We start from the raw sequence: 17,963 nt of genomic DNA, 5'->3' as shown, positions 1-17,963 counted from the left end.
CAAGGTCTCTAACTTCCACCAGCTCCATGATGTCGTCATGGAGGAGTAGAAGAGGACTCCAGTGGCAACCTGTGAAGCTCTGGTGAACTCCATGCTAGGGCTGCAACTAACGATTATTTTCATAATCGATTAGTTGGACGATTATTGTTTCGATTAATCGATTATTCGGTTAATAACCGTAAAAAAAAGTGTGGTGTATAATTTAGTTAATGTGTAAGTTTTTTTAAAAAAGGTAATTTATTCTTAAATATCTCTATGCAGTGATAAATATAAATAACCAACTATATGGTTAGGGAGCAAAATATCGAATCCACTCTGAGCATAACAGACAGAAGAGATATACTGTATATACTATTAGAGGAGATATACTGTATATACTATTAAAGGGTGAATCTGGTAAATGTCATCACTTAGTGATCAAATTTTTTTATTAAAAACAAAAACAATGTCTTCCTTCAAAAAAAATGTCATTTTAAGAACGTTCGTTCTTTCATTCAGTGAATGTACAAAGATTTTTCGTCTGAATATTCTCATCTGAAAATTGATCCGTGTGGCCAGCATAAGGCTCAGTACACACCTGTGCAGTTTGCTTTTCATCTGTTTCTGCAGTGCTTTTTGCTGTGCGTTTTGATTTTTGTGCAAGTGATTTTGCTGTGATTTGCGTTTTTGTATTTGTTTGGCCAATTTGTTGTTGGGCAGATTAAAAAAACACAAATTGCTGCAAAAATGACATGCTTTTCTGCAGCTTCTCTATTGAAGTATATTGAACCAAAAAAGCACCGTTTGGCGTGAACGTGTCCCATAGGAAACCACGTGAATGAATTGTAGTGCGTTTCTGCAAAAAGCACCAAAAAACACATAGATGTGAACCAGGTCTAAGACGTTTAGTAACATAATGGGGTGAAAAAAAACTAAAATTAGCCCTTTATAGTACAAAAAAAGCAGATAATCACTACTGTAAGGGGTTAATTTTTTTTTTTGTGTAGAACTGTGAAAGTAATATTTACAGTAGCGATTATTTGCTCCTTTTGTACTATAAAGGGCTCATCTTAAGTTTTTTTTTTTTTTTAACCCCATTATGTTACTGGCCGATTAATCGATTATGAAAATAGTAATCGATTAATTTCATAATCGATTAGTTGCCGATTAATCGATTAGTTGTTTCAGCCCTACTCCATGCCCAAGAGGGTTAGGGCAGTGCTGGAAAATAATGGTGGCCACACAAAATATTGACACTTTGGGCCCAATTTGATTCAAGATTTTGCAGATGTCTGTTATCCTAGCTTTGGCAATAGGCAAAAGCTATTTGCACAACTGTTCTGGTTTAAGGGGTTGTAAACCCTTGAGGTTTTTCACCTTAATGCATTCTATGCATTAAGGTAAAAAAACCTTCTGTAGTGCAGCTGCCCCCCCAGTGCCCGCCTTTTACTTACGTAAACCCAATCTTTCCAGCGACAGGAACAAACACAACAGCTCCAGCCGCTGTTTCAGGTCCTCATTGGATAGACTGATAGCAGCAGGAGCCATTGGGGCGGGACCGAGTCCTGCTGTCTATGTCAATGGACGCAGCAGCAGGACTCGGGAGAGCGCCCGCATGAGTGCCCCCATTGAAAGTGCTTCTCCGTGGGGGTACTCGAGGAGAGGAGGAGCCAGGAGCACCACGGAGGGACCCCAGAAGAGGAGGATGGGGGCCACTCTGTGCAAAACCCTTGCACAGAAGAGGTAAGTATGACATATTTGTTGTTAAAAACAAACAAACAAACAAACAAAAAAAAAAACGAACCTTTACAACACCTTTAAGCATATGTAGTAGGGAAGTGTGGCTCACGTGCTAGAAGCAGTCCCACCACTGGCTACAGTTGTTTTTGGCAGAGGGCTTTTGGAACCCAAGAAAAGAGAAAAGGCTTTTACCGCAGTGCATCCTGGTGTGAATAGGCTCTATGTTCTTCTACATGCCTTGACTCTCAGCCTTAATCTAACCTTTAACCAATAAGTAACAAACGTGCCCTTATCAATAATTCCTAATAAGGTGCAGCATATCCATTCTGTACAAGCACAGTGCTTAGGTACCCTCTGTTATTATAGCCAATCAGGAGCTTTACATAATTAAAAAGGCATATCTCATCCTTTCCTGCCTCTGATTACTGTATTACACCATTGCCTTCATCAGACTTAGTGAGCCTAGCCAAAAACGGCAGTTGCAAAGTGCCTACTGCAAGTGCCACAGCCTCTTTCACCATGAGCTGTGCCTCCAGAGTGGGTCTTCATAGACATTTGTTTTAATCCCCTAAATGTCGCATCACTGTGCCGCAAAGGGTCTTTATAGACTCCTACGTGGCCGCCTTCAGTCTTGGCAGTTGATCCCATACACATATATTGGGACCCACTATGCAGGCACAGCCAGTGGACAGTCAGATCACAGCCACAGGATATAAACATCCCGGCAGGCTGTGCATGCATAGTTTCCATCAGGGAACTAGGTTGGGTTGACAAATGTCTGTTAAAAGAGAATATTTTTTGCAGTCTTTTGGAATGTCAGTCAGGCAATCAATAAGTCAACAACTGCCAGATGTCATGTGACCAATACCAAGCTGAAATGATGCTTCTGAGATCATTCAGTGGTAGTCTGTATACCTGGGGACTTTCCAAAACTGGTAAGCCTGAAAGTGGGGGGGGGTCTAGGGCAAGGGGAGAAAACAGCAACGTGTGGAGTGGTCATAATGTTGTCAGAGCTAACCAACACAAAACATTGTGCATTCAAACTGTACATTACCTGGAATAACTATAGTCCAAATAGTCAAATAAAATGCACATAGTCCACATAGGTGGTGGTAAAAATGGGCAGCTGAGCTGTGGTTTTACCGGCTGGCCTGACCTCTACGAATAAGGCCAATTGGGGTAAAAAACACCTCAGGAGGGGCGTGACTTAAGCTGGGGGCCATTTCAGAAACCTATTACATTGAATAAACATTATGATGTGACGCCTACAGAGTGCAGGTTTGTTCTCTGCCTTGCTAGCCGGTCTGCAGATTTTGACAGGTGGCACCGCCTGTCAAACTCACCTATTGAAGTCAATGGGAGTGTGCCGAAGCCATGAGTCAAATGCTTGTGGCATCCTAATACAAAATGCCCCTGGGAATAAAAAAAAAAAAAAAAAAAAGCAGACACTCAGGAGGAAGCAGGATTGTCTCATGAATGCCTGCCAGCTGCCACTAAGCCGCCCTCTGAAAAGAAGATCATCGTGGGTATGCAAGTCAGGAAAACCATCATCATTTTTCCCATACAGAACACTGTGCATGGCATGTATGCACATCACCATTTGCACTCGCGTTTGCATAGCTACGGGCGTATTTTTATAAAGCGTAAAACTTTACATAAACCCTAAGGCTCTGTTCACATCGCTGCCGCATGCGCTCATTTCAATGAGTTGTCATAAACGCAGAAATGCGGGTAAAGAAGTCCTGGACCATTTTCTAAAATCGCTCTGGATGGAATTCTATGGTGCGGTGTGCACCATGCAGTTTTGCACGTGTGAAAACGTGGGAGTTTTGCTGGTGTGTGGGGGTGCCATTAAAGTGGTTGTAAACCCTCCCTAGTGAATTTTAACTATAGGTAAGCCTACAATAAGGCTTACCTATAGGTAGTGGAAAGATCTCCTAAATGAACGCCGTTTAGGAGATATTTCAGTTGTAGTGCGCCGATGATGTAATCGGCGCATGCGCTATGAAGAAACGGACCTCCGTGCCATTTCTTCCCCCAGCCTGTGCCGTTACTGACGGCTCCCGTGTGCACGCGCGGGAGTGACGTCACGCGGCTCCGGCCAGTCATAGAGCCAGAGTCCACGGACCCAGGAAGGAAGAGGGGCGAAGATGGACGCAGCCTGCACAGGGGACAGAGATGGATTCATTTGCAGGTACGTGTCACATAATGGGTTAGTATGCGACGCATACTAGCCCATTATGCTTTTAATTTGCAGGCTTTGCAGGGAGCAAAAGAGGAAGTAAAATCCATCAGGGTTTACTTCCTCTTTAAGGCCTCATGCACACTGGACATTTTTACAAGGGGCGTCTGACTTTTTTTCCTGCCTCTAAACTCCCCTCCATGTTAGCCTATGTGTCCATACACACACAGGCTTTTAGCAGCTTTTAGCGGCAGGGGCTTTAACCACTTGACCACTGGGCACTTAAACCCCCTTAATAACCAGACCAATTTTCAGCTTTTGGTGCTCTCACATTTTGAATGACAATTACTCAGTCATGCAACACTGTATCTATATGAATTTTTTGTCCTTTTTTTCACACAAATAGAGCTTTCTTTTGGTGGTATTTAATCACCGCTGGGTTCTTTATTTTTTGCGCTATAAAACAAAAAAGACCGAAAAATCTGTAAAAAAATAAATTTTTCTTCGTTTCTGTTATAAAATTTTGAAAATTAGTAATTTTTCTTCATATATTTTGGCCAAAATTTATACCGCTACATATCTTTGGTAAAAATAACCCAAATTAGTGTATATGATTTGGTCTTTGTGAAAGTTATAGCGTCCACAAGCTATGGTGCCAATATCTGAAAATTGATCACACCTGAAGTACTGACGGCCTATCTCATTTCTTGAGACCCTAACATGCCAGAAAAGTACAAATACCCCCCAAATGACCCCTTTTTGGAAAGAAGACATTCCAATGTATTTAGAAAGATGCATGGTGAGTTTTTTGAAGTTGTCATTTTTTCCCACAATTCTTTGCAAAATCAAGTTTTTTTTTTCACAAAATTGTCATATTAGCAGGTTATTTCTCACACACAGCATATGCATACCACAGATTACACCCCAAAACATATTCTGCTATTACTCCTGAGTATGGTGATACCACATGTGAGACTTTTACACAGCGTGGCCACATACAGAGGCCCAACATGCAGGGAGCACCTTCAGGCATTCTGGAGCACCCATGCCAATTCTGACATTTCTCTCCTACATGTAAAAATCATAATTTATTTGCTAGAAAATTACATAGAACCCCAAAACATTATATATGTTTTTTTAGCAAAGACCCTAGAGAATACAATAGCGGTCATTGCAACTTTTTATCTCGCACGATATTTGCGCAGCAATTTTTCGAACGCGTTTTTTTTGGGAAAAAAAATGTTTTTTGCTTTAAAAAAAAAACAAAACAGTAAGGTTAGCCCAATGTTTTTGCATAATATGAAAGATGAAGTTACGCCGAGTAAATAGATACCTAACATGTCACCTTTCAAAATTGCACACGCTTGTGGAATGGCGCCAAACTTCGCCACTTAAAAATCCCCATAGGCGACGCTTTAAAATTCTTTACTGGTTACAAATTTTGAGTTACAGAGGAGGTCTAGGGCCAAAATTATTGCTTTCGCTCTACCGATCGCAGCGATACCTCACATGTGTGGTTTGAACACCGTTTTCATATGTGGGCGGGACTTACGTATGCGTTCGCTTCTGCATGCGAGCACACGGACAGGGGCGCTTTAAAAAAAATTTTATTTTTTTTTATTGTTCATTTTACTTTATTTATTTTAGTTTGACACTTTTTTCCAAAAAAAAAAATTTTTGATCACTTTTATTCCTATTACAAGGAATGTAAACATCCCTTGTAATAAGAATATGGCATGACAGGTCCTCTTTACAGTGAGATATGGGGTCAATAAGACCCCAAATCTCACCTCTAGGCTGTGCCTGAAATTAAAAAAAAAAAAAAAAAAAAAAAAGATCCTGGCTTCGATCGTAGTGGTGAGTCGGTAGAAGCACCGGAGGGCGGCGGGAGGGGGGGACGTCCCCTCTCGCCTCCCGTAAGAACGATCAAGCAGTGTAACAGCCGCTATGATCATTCTTATGGTGTAGAGAATCGCCGGCTGAAAAAGAGGATATCTGAATGATGCCTGTAGCTGCACCCATCATTCAGATATCCCCGCACAAAGTCAAGGACGTCGTATGACGGAAGGCCGGAAGTGGTTAAAACGCTTTTTTTTTTTTTTAACACAAAGTTGTCCATTTATACAATATTTCTAACACATAGCATGTACATATCAAAAATGACACCCAAAATAGATTCTCCTACTCCTCCTGAGTACGGCGATACCACATGTGTGAGATTTCCACAGCCTGGCCACATACAGAGGCTGGGTATGGCTGAGCATGGCCGAGTATGGCTGAGCATGGCCGAGTATGGCTGAGCATGGCCGAGTATGGCTGAGCATGGCTGGGTATTGCAGAGTATCGCCGAGTATGACTGGGTATGGCAGAGTATGACTGGGTATGGCAGAGTATGACTGGGTATGGCAGAGTATTGCAGAGTATTGCAGGTTATGGCAGAGTATTGCAGATTTTTGCGGGGTATTGCAGAGCATGGCTGGGTATCACTGAGTATTGCAGAGTATGGCTGGGTATCACTGAGTATTGCAGAGTATGGCTGGGTATCACTGAGTATTGCAGAGTATGGCTGGGTATCACTGAGTATTGCAGAGTATGGCTGGGTATCACTGAGTATTGCAGAGTATGGCTGGGTATCACTGAGTATCGCAGAGTATGGCTGGGTATCACTGAGTATGGCTGGGTATTGCGGGGTATGGCAGAGTATTGCGGGATATTGTGGGGTATTGCAGCTTATGGCAGAGTATTGTGGGGTATTTCAGGGTATGGCAGAGTATTGAGGGGTATGGCAGAGTATTGCGGGGTATTCCAGGGTATGGCAGAGTATTGCGGGGTATTCCAGGGTATGGCAGAGTATTGCGGGGTATTCCAGGGTATGGCAGAGTATTGCGGGGTATTCCAGGGTATGGCAGAGTATTGCGGGGTATTCCAGGGTATGGCAGAGTATTGCGGGGTATTCCAGGGTATGGCAGAGTATTGCGGGGTATTCCAGGGTATGGCAGAGTATTGCGGGGTATTCCAGGGTATGGCAGAGTATTGCAGGGGTATTGCAGGGTATGGCAGAGTATTGCAGGGGTATTGTGGGGCATACCAGAGTACTGTGGGGCATTGCAGAGGGCATTGCAGGGCATGCAGAGTAGTGGGGATGGCTGAGCATGGATGGATGGATGGCTGGATGTCTCTGTGCAGCGCTGTGGGCACTACACATGCAGCCCACAACGCTGCAGCCATCCATCCATCCCCCTCTCCGCTCACAGTGTACCGATCGGTACACAGAGGGGAGGAGAGGAACCGGCGTCATCAGACGGAGCGATCACATGGTAAACGGCCGCGATCAGCGGCCATTTACCGGGATCTGTGATGCGCCTGGTCCTCTGGACTCGGCGGTCACGGATGCTCTCGAGTGCGCGCCCTAGGGGGCGCGCGAGAGCAGAATTCTGGGGGGACGTCCCCTCTCGCCTCCCGTAAGAACGATCAAGCAGTGTAACAGCCGCTATGATCATTCTTATGGTGTAGAGAATCGCCGGCTGAAAAAGATGATATCTGAATGATGCCTGTAGCTGCACCCATCATTCAGATATCCCCGCACAAAGTCAAGGACGTCGTATGACGGAAGGCCGGAAGTGGTTAAAACGCTTTTTTTTTTTTTTAAACACACAGTTGTCCATTTATACAATATTTCTAACACATAGCATGGATTAACTCAAAAGACACCGCGCTTGCTCTATCAAAGCAGCTCACACACAAAGTAAGGAAATTTGTAAACAGTATGGATATAAATAGTGTAGCGCTAGTATTAAATCACAAAAAAAAGGTAAGAATTGCAAGAAGCATAGTATCCAACTTGGACCACCATAAATTTAGAGAGTGGTGCCAAGGAGGATTTGGATAGATCTCTATTCCCCTCACAGAAATCTATAAACCAATAACGGATCAGATTCCAATGGTAATGTCTATGCACCCCATAACTAAATTAAATGAGGTAGTGAAAAAAAGGCAACAAAGAAAATATGCATATAACTATTTGATTCATAACACCATATATCCTAAATAGTACCGGAAAGAGTCTCTATAAATGTCTATTTAAATAGAAATTACAGGTTAAAAAGTCCAACATAGATGTTGATGTTTGTACGCCACATAGGTTGAGAGGAGATGGTATACAATGATGGAGGCTTACCGGAACCGTTGGACTCACAGAGACATATATCCCTTGAGTCAGAAAAGCTTGTGTTGCCACCGGGCAATAGAATGAAGTGTCACGCTAGACCAATACGGAATCCGGATGCTGTATCCAAAGCTCCCAACGACTTTCTTTCTTGTGTGACCAAATTACGTGATGGCTCATAGAAAGTAAGAAAGGGGCCACATAGTATAATACCGTTTAAGAGAGATAAAATTTATTGTGGTAGAAAACTTACATGTTCCATGGTAAAAAAGCGCTTAATTTAAAATTGATGGCAGGCAGTGGAGTCCCAACTCCACTGCCTGCCATCAATTTTAAATTAAGCGCTTTTTTACCATGGAACATGTAAGTTTTCTACCACAATAAATTTTATCTCTCTTAAACGGTATTATACTATGTGGCCCCTTTCTTACTTTCTATGAGCCATCACGTAATTTGGTCACACAAGAAAGAAAGTCGTTGGGAGCTTTGGATACAGCATCCGGATTCCGTATTGGTCTAGCGTGACACTTCATTCTATTGCCCGGTGGCAACACAAGCTTTTCTGACTCAAGGGATATATGTCTCTGTGAGTCCAACGGTTCCGGTAAGCCTCCATCATTGTATACCATCTCCTCTCAACCTATGTGGCGTACAAACATCAACATCTATGTTGGACTTTTTAACCTGTAATTTCTATTTAAATAGACATTTATAGAGACTCTTTCCGGTACTATTTAGGATATATGGTGTTATGAATCAAATAGTTATATGCATATTTTCTTTGTTGCCTTTTTTTCACTACCTCATTTAATTTAGTTATGGGGTGCATAGACATTACCATTGGAATCTGATCCGTTATTGGTTTATAGATTTCTGTGAGGGGAATAGAGATCTATCCAAATCCTCCTTGGCACCACTCTCTAAATTTATGGTGGTCCAAGTTGGATACTATGCTTCTTGCAATTCTTACCTTTTTTTTGTGATTTAATACTAGCGCTACACTATTTATATCCATCCTTAACACATAGCATGTACATATCAAAAATGACACCCAAAATAGATTCTCCTACTCCTCCTGAGTACGGCGATACCACATGTGTGAGATTTCCACAGCCTGGCCACATACAGAGGCTGGGTATGGCTGAGCATGGCCGAGTATGGCTGAGCATGGCCGAGTATGGCTGAGCATGGCCGAGTATGGCTGAGCATGGCTGGGTATTGCAGAGTATCGCCGAGTATGACTGGGTATGGCAGAGTATGACTGGGTATGGCAGAGTATGACTGGGTATGGCAGAGTATGACTGGGTATGGCAGAGTATTGCAGAGTATTGCAGGTTATGGCAGAGTATTGCAGATTTTTGCGGGGTATTGCAGAGCATGGCTGGGTATCACTGAGTATTGCAGAGTATGGCTGGGTATCACTGAGTATTGCAGAGTATGGCTGGGTATCACTGAGTATTGCAGAGTATGGCTGGGTATCACTGAGTATAGCAGAGTATGGCTGGGTATCACTGAGTATCGCAGAGTATGGCTGGGTATCACTGAGTATGGCTGGGTATTGCGGGGTATGGCAGAGTATTGCGGGATATTGTGGGGTATTGCAGGGTATGGCAGAGTATTGTGGGGTATTTCAGGGTATTGCAGGGTATGGCAGAGTATTGCGGGGTATTGAGGGGTATGGCAGAGTATTGCGGGGTATTCCAGGGTATGGCAGAGTATTGCGGGGTATTCCAGGGTATGGCAGAGTATTGCGGGGTATTCCAGGGTATGGCAGAGTATTGCGGGGTATTCCAGGGTATGGCAGAGTATTGCGGGGTATTCCAGGGTATGGCAGAGTATTGCGGGGTATTGCAGGGTATGGCAGAGTATTGCAGGGGTATTGCAGGGTATGGCAGAGTATTGCAGGGGTATTGCAGGGTATGGCAGAGTATTGCAGGGGTATTGTGGGGCATACCAGAGTACTGTGGGGCATTGCAGAGGGCATTGCAGGGCATGCAGAGTAGTGGGGATGGCTGAGCATGGATGGATGGAAGGCTGGATGTCTCTGTGCAGCGCTGTGGGCACTACACATGCAGCCCACAACGCTGCAGCCATCCATCCATCCCCCTCTCCGCTCACAGTGTACCGATCGGTACACAGAGGGGAGGAGAGGAACCGGCGTCATCAGACGGAGCGATCACATGGTAAACGGCCGCGATCAGCGGCCATTTACCGGGATCTGTGATGCGCCGGGTCCTCTGGACTCGGCGGTCACGGATGCTCTCGAGTGCGCGCCCTAGGGGGCGCGCGAGAGCAGAATTCTGGGAGGACGTCCCTGGACGTCCTCCCAGAGTTAAACAACCGCCCTGTAGCCGTCATTTGGCTATGGGCCGGTTGTTAAGTGGTTAAAGAGGAAGTAAACTCCCCTTGTTTGTTTGTACCTATAGGTAAGCCTATAGAAAGACTCACTTATTAGGTACTGTAATTATCTCCTAAACTTGCACTGTTTAGGAGATATTTACTGTATACTGCACTGATTACGTCATCGGCGCATGCGCTCTGCAGGAATGGCCCCCGTGCCGTGACCAGTGGCAGGTTTACAATCGCTTTATGAGGCAGGGAAAAAAAAAAAAACACCCACTGCCAGTGTGTCCAGGAGCAGCGGCGTTTTGGCAGAAAAAATGCTTGACGCTGATTAACGTGTGTTAACTCATCTGAACGCGCATTAACGCTAGGTGTGTTTAGCAATTGAACGGTAATTCATTTCAATGGGCAGAATAAATTATTATTCTGGCCAATAAAATGAATTAACGTCCAAGCACTTCACGCCTTTTAATGCGCCTAAATGCGTTACACGTTACAAGCGTCAGCCGGTTTTTCTACCAAAACGCTGCTGCCAGGAGGAAAGGCTTTTAGAATAGTTTGCAAAATGTCCTGTCCTTCATGTTCCTGATATGTGCTGTATCATGTACTTGTATGAGAGAGTATCCGGTTCTCTTTGTATTGCTTCCTTTGTGTGAAATCTCTGGTGTGCCTGTCAGTCCCTCTGCTTTCGAATTATAAACTGACCACAGATGAACACACCATGGTCGGGTCTCTAGCTGTGCTGGGAACTCAGCCTGCTCTCCTCCAATGATCAGACTTGTCCTGACACCCCCCCCCTCCCCTCACAGCCATTCTCTGTTAACCTCAGTGTGCTGCTGCTTCTCCTCCCCCCAGCTCTTATGCAGCTGACAACAGAGGGAATGTGATCATTTATTTAAAAAAAAAAAAGAAGAAGAAGAGAGAGAAAAAAAAAAGTTTTTTTTATATCTATACAAAAATGTTTTGTCTTTCATTTCTTTTTTAAACTGAACAGGTTGTTTTACAAGGTGATCATTAACAATCACTTTATTAACCACTTGTCCTCCAGAAGGTTTACCCCCCCCCTCCTGACCAGGCCATTTTTTTTTTTGCGATACGGCACTGCGTTACTTTAACTGACAATTGCGCAGTCGTGCGATGCTGTACCCAAATAAACTTTTTTTCCCCACAAATACAACTTTCCTTTGGTGGTATTTGATCACCTCTGCTGTTTTTATTTCTTGCACTGTAATTTAAAAAAAAAAAGACCGACAATTTTGAAATGGAAAAAAATCTAATTTCTTCATCAATTTAGGCCAATATGTATTCTGCTACATATTTTTGGTGAAAAAAAAAAAAAAAAAAAAAATCACAATAAGAGTATATTGATTGATTTGTGCAAAAGTTATAGCGTTTACAAACTGTGGGATAGATTTATGGATATTTTTTTTTTTTTTTTACTAGTAGTGGTGGCGATCAGAGATTAATAGCAGAACTGCGACATTGCAGCGGACAAATTGGACACTTTTTTGGAGACCAGCAACACTAATACAGTGATCAGTGCTAAAAATATGCACTGCCACTGTACTAATGACACTGGCTGGGAGGGGGTTTAAATGGGGGCGATCAAAGGCTTAAATGTGACCTAAAAAGGTCTGCTGATGGGCATCTGACCACTGTATTCGGGGGGGGGGGGGCAGTCCCCCCGTCAGAACACAATGGCTCAGCTGGGACGATCACTGTACTAACATGAGATTGTTATTACAGGATCTACTCCTGAGCTTTTCAGTTTTTTTTCTCTTCAGTCCACTGGGTTAAATGGAAAAAAAAAAAAAAAAAAAACACGAATAGGGTGTACCAAGCTTAAATTGGACCTTCAGTCATTTTTTTCATCTTTCCATCTATTAAATCTTCTGCTCTTGTTGTTTTAACTTTTGATAGCAAAACCTTTTTTTTTCTGCCAGTAAATACCTTATACAGCCCACTTCCTGTTTCTTGTCTGGTAAAAAGCCTAGGCTTATGACATCATGTACAGCTCTCTCTCTCATGAGAGTTTGCCGAGAAAAGAAGGGGGGTGGGGGGGGTGAGTCATAAGAGGGCCAATGAGAGCTGCAGAGCTGGAGGTGTGCCTCTGTGTGTCTGTGTGAATCCAGATAGTGAACAGGCAGCAGCTTAAGATGCCCACATGTAAAATGGATGCAGCCAGACTCAGTGGAGGGAGATTTCTGCAGCATATTTGGCAAGTACAGAATCATAGTATATATAAAATAATATGCAAAGTGGTTGGAGGGAAGCTTCAGAATGGCAAAGATGTTTTTATTACAAATTATGTGAGCAGACGGCAGTTTCACTTTAAGACAGAAGAGAAATACATTGTATCCGTGATCTGTGGAGCAGATAGAAGTTGTGCAGAGCTGTGAAAGTGACAATCACGCCATAAAATAGAATCTCCATCTAGCACAGAGTGGCTGAAGGGGACTAGGAAAGGTGTGCAGTTAAGTAAGAGCTCTTTCACACATGTGGCAGTGCTTACCACCCTCTGAAAAGTGATCCACAGTGGGTCACTTTTCAGAGGGCGATATGACAGCAGGTGCTCATGAGGCACCGAAGAAAAAAATGATCCGCACTCCGGTTGTTGCTCTTAAAATTTCTTCATTTTATTGACTAGCCACAGTGAACAAACGCAGATTAAGTCAGTTGACGCGTTTCAGCCTGTAAGGCCTTAGTCATAACCCTTTGTGAATGGCCCGGCGGTCAGGAGAAGGGGGGCTGAACTTCAGGCTGAGGTCGCAGCAGGAAAATCAGCCGGAAGTGGGAGCAAGTACCTATCAAAATCAGGTACCCGCCTCCCTCCGAAAGGTGCCAAATGTGGCAGCGGGGGGGGGGCCAACAAGCTGAGCTTCCCCTTTTGTGTGTAGCTCCGGGTTAAATCTGTTTGACATGTGCAAAGAAAATCAGCCATCATGTGAGTCGATAACTTCCAGTACTCTCTGTGTCTGGACTGTTGCAGTGGCACATTATTTCACATCGGAGACAATCTGGTCTCATACGGGATTGCAGGCGTTTTATATCCCCCTGCCGCCGAGCGCACGCAGATATGCGGCCTCGGCTTTCGGGGGTTATACCGGGATGATGCCCGCAGCTCCGTTTTTTTAGAGCAGGTGATTGGCTTTCAAGGGATAACAACCGATGCGGCTAAAAAAGCGCTCGATTGTTATCACCCCTCCCACCGCCTCCCGCTGCTCTGACCGGGCCTCCCGATCCGCGATCCTTCACTTCCGGCATCTAGGCACAGACTGGAACGAAGCCATAAACGGCTTTGTTCCAGTCTCCTGAATGTAAACACGGAAGCAACGTCACAACATCACTTCCGGGTTACTCAGCTGCCAATGGCGCGGGATTTAAAAAACGATACAGTACTCAGAATCGGCGTTTTCGGCAATCTTAATACTTTGAAGTGCAAAGGAAGGATTGGAGATCTTTTAGACCCCTGATCCCTCCATAAAGAGTACCTGTCACCACCTATTACTGTCACAAGGGATGTTTACATCCCTTGTGACAGTAATCAAAGTGATCAATTTTTTTTTTTTTTAAACACAATTTAATAACATAAAAATAAATAAAATAAATAAGTAAAAAAAAAAGTTTTTAAAGCGTCCCCGTCCCCGCAAACTCGCGCAGCAAAGAAAACGCATACAGAAGTCACGGCCGCATACGTAAACGGTGTTCAAATCACACATGTGAGGTATCGCCGCAATCGTCAGAGCGAGAGCAATAATTCTTGCACTAGACCTCCTCTGTAACTCTAACCTGGTAACCGTAAAAATGTTTTAAAGCGTCACCTATGGAGATTTTTAGGTACCGTAGTTTGTCGCCATTCCACAAGTGCGTGCCATTATAAAGCGTAACATGTTTGGTATCTATTTACTTGGCCTAACATCATATTTCACATTATATTAAAAAATGGGCTAACTTTACTATTTCATTTTTTTTTAAATTCATGAAAGTTTCCCTTTTCCCAAAAAGTTGCGTTTAACTGCCTCACGCCCGCCCGCAGTCATATGACGTGACGGACTTTGAGCGTGGATATCTGAATGATACCTGTAGCTACAGACATCATTTAGATATTGCCGTTTTCAGCCGGCGATTCCCTACACCATAAGAAGGATCATAGCGGCCGTACCGCCGCTTGATTGTTCTTACGGGAGGCGAGAGGGGACTCACGCCAACCTCCGGTACTTCTACCGACTCACCGCTACAATCAGTGAGTCGGACACAGGATCCACCGGCCCCGGATGTTGATCATAGAGATTTCCGGCGGACCAGATGGTCGCTGGAATCTCTATGATCGTTGGAGGCCGGGCGCGATGTTATGACGTCACACCCGGCCTCTGCATTAAAAAAAAAAACGGCGTTGCCTCGGCTGGGAAGTCATGATCGTTTTTTTTTTGTTTTGTTTTTTTATTTCAGGCTTCGCAAGCCTAGTGGTGAGATGTGGAGTCTTATTGACCCCATATCTCACTGTAAATAGAACCTATCATGTCATATTCCTATTACAAGGGATGTTTTCCCCCCAAAAAAAAAAAATGCATTAGAAAAATTGCTGCGCAAATACCGTGCAAGATAAAAAGTTGCAACAACCGCCACTGTATTCTCTACGGTCTCTGCTAAAAAAAAACATATATAATGTTTGGGGGTTCTATGAAATTTTCTAGCAAAAAAATGATGATTTTTACATGTAGGAGAGAAATGTCAGAATTAGCCTGGGTGGCAAGTGATTAAAACACCGCTGCACAAATACCGTGCGACATAAAATATTGCAAAAATCGCCATTTTATTCTCTAGATTCTCTGCTAAAAATTATATATATATATATATATATATATATATATATATATATATATATATATATATATATATATATATATATATATATATATATATATATATATATTTGGGGGTTCTAAGTAATTTTTTAGCAAAAAATACGGATTTTAACTTGTAAACACCAAATGTCAGAAATAGGCTTAGGCATGCCACCTGTCCGGGATTCACCCGGACAGTTCGGGTTTGGAATCATGTGTCTGGTTTTCAAACTGCCTGAAACTCGGACACATTATTCAGACTGGACTATGGCTTCCCAGCAGGGTTGCTGGCTGCAGTTGTCTAAGCAGAAGGTCTGTTACACTCTCTTTCACACTGCCCAAAGCCAGCACTAACAGACTCCCCACACACAGACGTGAGAGAAGAGAGGGCTCAATCTGCTCCTCTTCCTCCCCCCTACCCCTCTGTGTCTGCCCACACTCCAATTCCCAGGGCTGTGCCTCAGAAAAGGAAAGTGGGGGCCGGAAATTTGAAGTCCAGCAGCCTCAGATACATCTGGATGAGAGGTGCTGACTGCCAAGGGGTGAGTGAGCTCACCATCCATCCCTGTCTGTGACTGAAGTCTCCCCTCTTCTCTCTCCTGCCTCTGAGTGAGTACACTAAGGTAAATCAGGGTTCTCAGAGCACCCCTTACATCACAGTTCCCCTTTACACCAGAGGCCACAGTGTTCCCCTTACATCAGAGTCCTCACCGTGCATCAGAGTACTCAGTGTTCCCCCTTAAATCAGGGTCCCCAGAGCATCCCTTATGTTAGAGTCCCCAAAGTTCTCCCTTACATCAGAGTCTGCAGAGTCCCCCCTTACAGTGTAAGGGAACCCTGCGGGCTCCGATCTAAAGGGGGGACCCTGCGGGCTCCGATCTAAAGGGGGGACCCTGCGGGCTCCGATCTAAAGGGGGGACCCTGCGGGCTCCGATCTAAAGGGGGGACCCTGCGGGCTCCGATCTAAAGGGGGGACCCTGCGGGCTCCGATCTAAAGGGGGAACCCTGCGGGCTCCGATCTAAAGGGGGAACCCTGCGGGCTCCGATCTAAAGGGGGAACCCTGCGGGCTCCGATCTAAAGGGGGAACCCTGCGGGCTCCGATCTAAAGGGGGAACCCTGCGGGCTTCGATCTAAAGGGGGAACCCTGCGGGCTCCGATCTAAAGGGGGAACCCTGCGGGCTCCGATCTAAAGGGGGAACCCTGCGGGCTCCGATCTAAAGGGGGAACCCTGCGGGCTCCGATCTAAAGGGGGAACCCTGCGGGCTCCAATCTAAAGGGGGAACCCTGCGGGCTCCAATCTAAAGGGGGAACCCTGCCGACTCTGATTATAAAGGGCGACTCGTGATTAACTTCATATGATTAGAAATGTTATTTAATTGCAAAATATACGTATAGTTTATACCATAAAACAAAATTCCTGTGCGCTGCTAAAGTGTCCAGGTTTGACTTAAAGAAACGGTGGTAACCCTAGGGTACGCGCATGCATGGGGAGACACTGATGCACAGCAGCACTGGCGCTTACGTGCTAATAATCGTATACTACCATTCACTTGTACGGCAGGCTGTGACTCCCAGGCATTGGACAGAGCTGGTTACTTTATGCTAGGCATAGAAAATGCCCACAAATGTCCACATGGCCTTCGTTTTATGGCACGTCGTACATTATTGTACATTTTCCCATCAGCACCAAACATTTTAAATCTAATATATGAAGCACAATCACACTCATATGGAGCTGCATTGTCTGTCTATGTGAGTGATATAAAAGAGAACACAGTCTTTGTACTCCTTGCAGCCTAAGTACTGCTTGTTAGGAGAAATGGGAAGATTTGAACCCAGAATCTGGTCAAATGTTCAGCTTTATTGTGACTTCAGCTGGTAAATAAGATCAGCAGAGGGTCCAGCAGACATTCCCCCTCCTCAGCCATGCTTGTCCCTCTGTATACACTGAGCCCACACTAAGGAAGCCTGGTCCCTTACTCCCTCTGGGGTCCTCTCCTCTGGGCTGCCCTTGTACTGCCTGCCTTCAGCCGCCATCTTGTTCACAACGTGCGGCATTAATTCGGCCCAAAGCCTGACAGAAACACAGAAACAACCTTTTCACGAGTTAATTATCTCGGTTTTCTAACCTTTTCTCCGCCGAATCGTCCCCGGTTCCCGTACCTTCTCTCCGGCCAGCACTGGACGCGTTATTCACGCCGGCACCTTCGAGGACACCACGGGATCACTGCGCGCCCTGGGCCGGACTCATTTTACCTCGTGCTCCGTTTTTATTTTTGTTCATATCATGCAAATGAGCTCGAAAGTAACTGCATTAGATACATTATTTCACCCTCATAGATGGCATTTCTGTTCGTTTTCAATAAGGAGAAGGGACTATATTTGGTCATGCGGCGGAAGGTTACAGTAGGGCCTCCAAATTGAACCAGTTTGCCTTTGTGCTGACGTAATCGCTGACTGAGTAGTAGTGCGGCCATGATTGGTGCTGGCAAGGGTGATTCAGTGCTAAGGTGGAATACCCATACTCCCAACTGTCCTTGATTTCGAGGGCTGTCCCTAATTTGGAGCAATGTTCCTCTGTCCCTCATTCCTCCTCATTTGTCTCTCATTTTGGTCTGATCTGTATAGTTTTATATAAAATGCACTTTTTTATCTTTCAAAAAGTGTTTCCCAGTGCTAAACCTTTCATCTAAATTCTAAATTGCTGCA

The 17,963-nt window shown here is 44.4% G+C and overlaps 1 protein-coding gene across 1 annotated transcript in view; it reads right to left on the bottom strand.

Moving 5' to 3' along the window:
- The window catches only part of ZNF335 (zinc finger protein 335), a 142,534-nt gene extending 124,913 nt beyond the window's left edge, over positions 1-17,621 (bottom strand). The window contains exon 1 of the mRNA XM_073606265.1: positions 17,384-17,621. The gene's annotated coding sequence lies outside the window, so the exon portion shown is untranslated. The remainder of the gene's footprint in view (positions 1-17,383) is intronic.
- Between the last annotated feature and the right edge of the window lie 342 nt (positions 17,622-17,963).

Source organism: Aquarana catesbeiana, linkage group LG12, assembly GCF_042186555.1.
Source record: "Aquarana catesbeiana isolate 2022-GZ linkage group LG12, ASM4218655v1, whole genome shotgun sequence".
In the NCBI taxonomy this organism is placed as follows: domain Eukaryota; kingdom Metazoa; phylum Chordata; class Amphibia; order Anura; family Ranidae; genus Aquarana; species Aquarana catesbeiana.
This window is presented reverse-complemented; position numbering and strand designations above follow the sequence as displayed.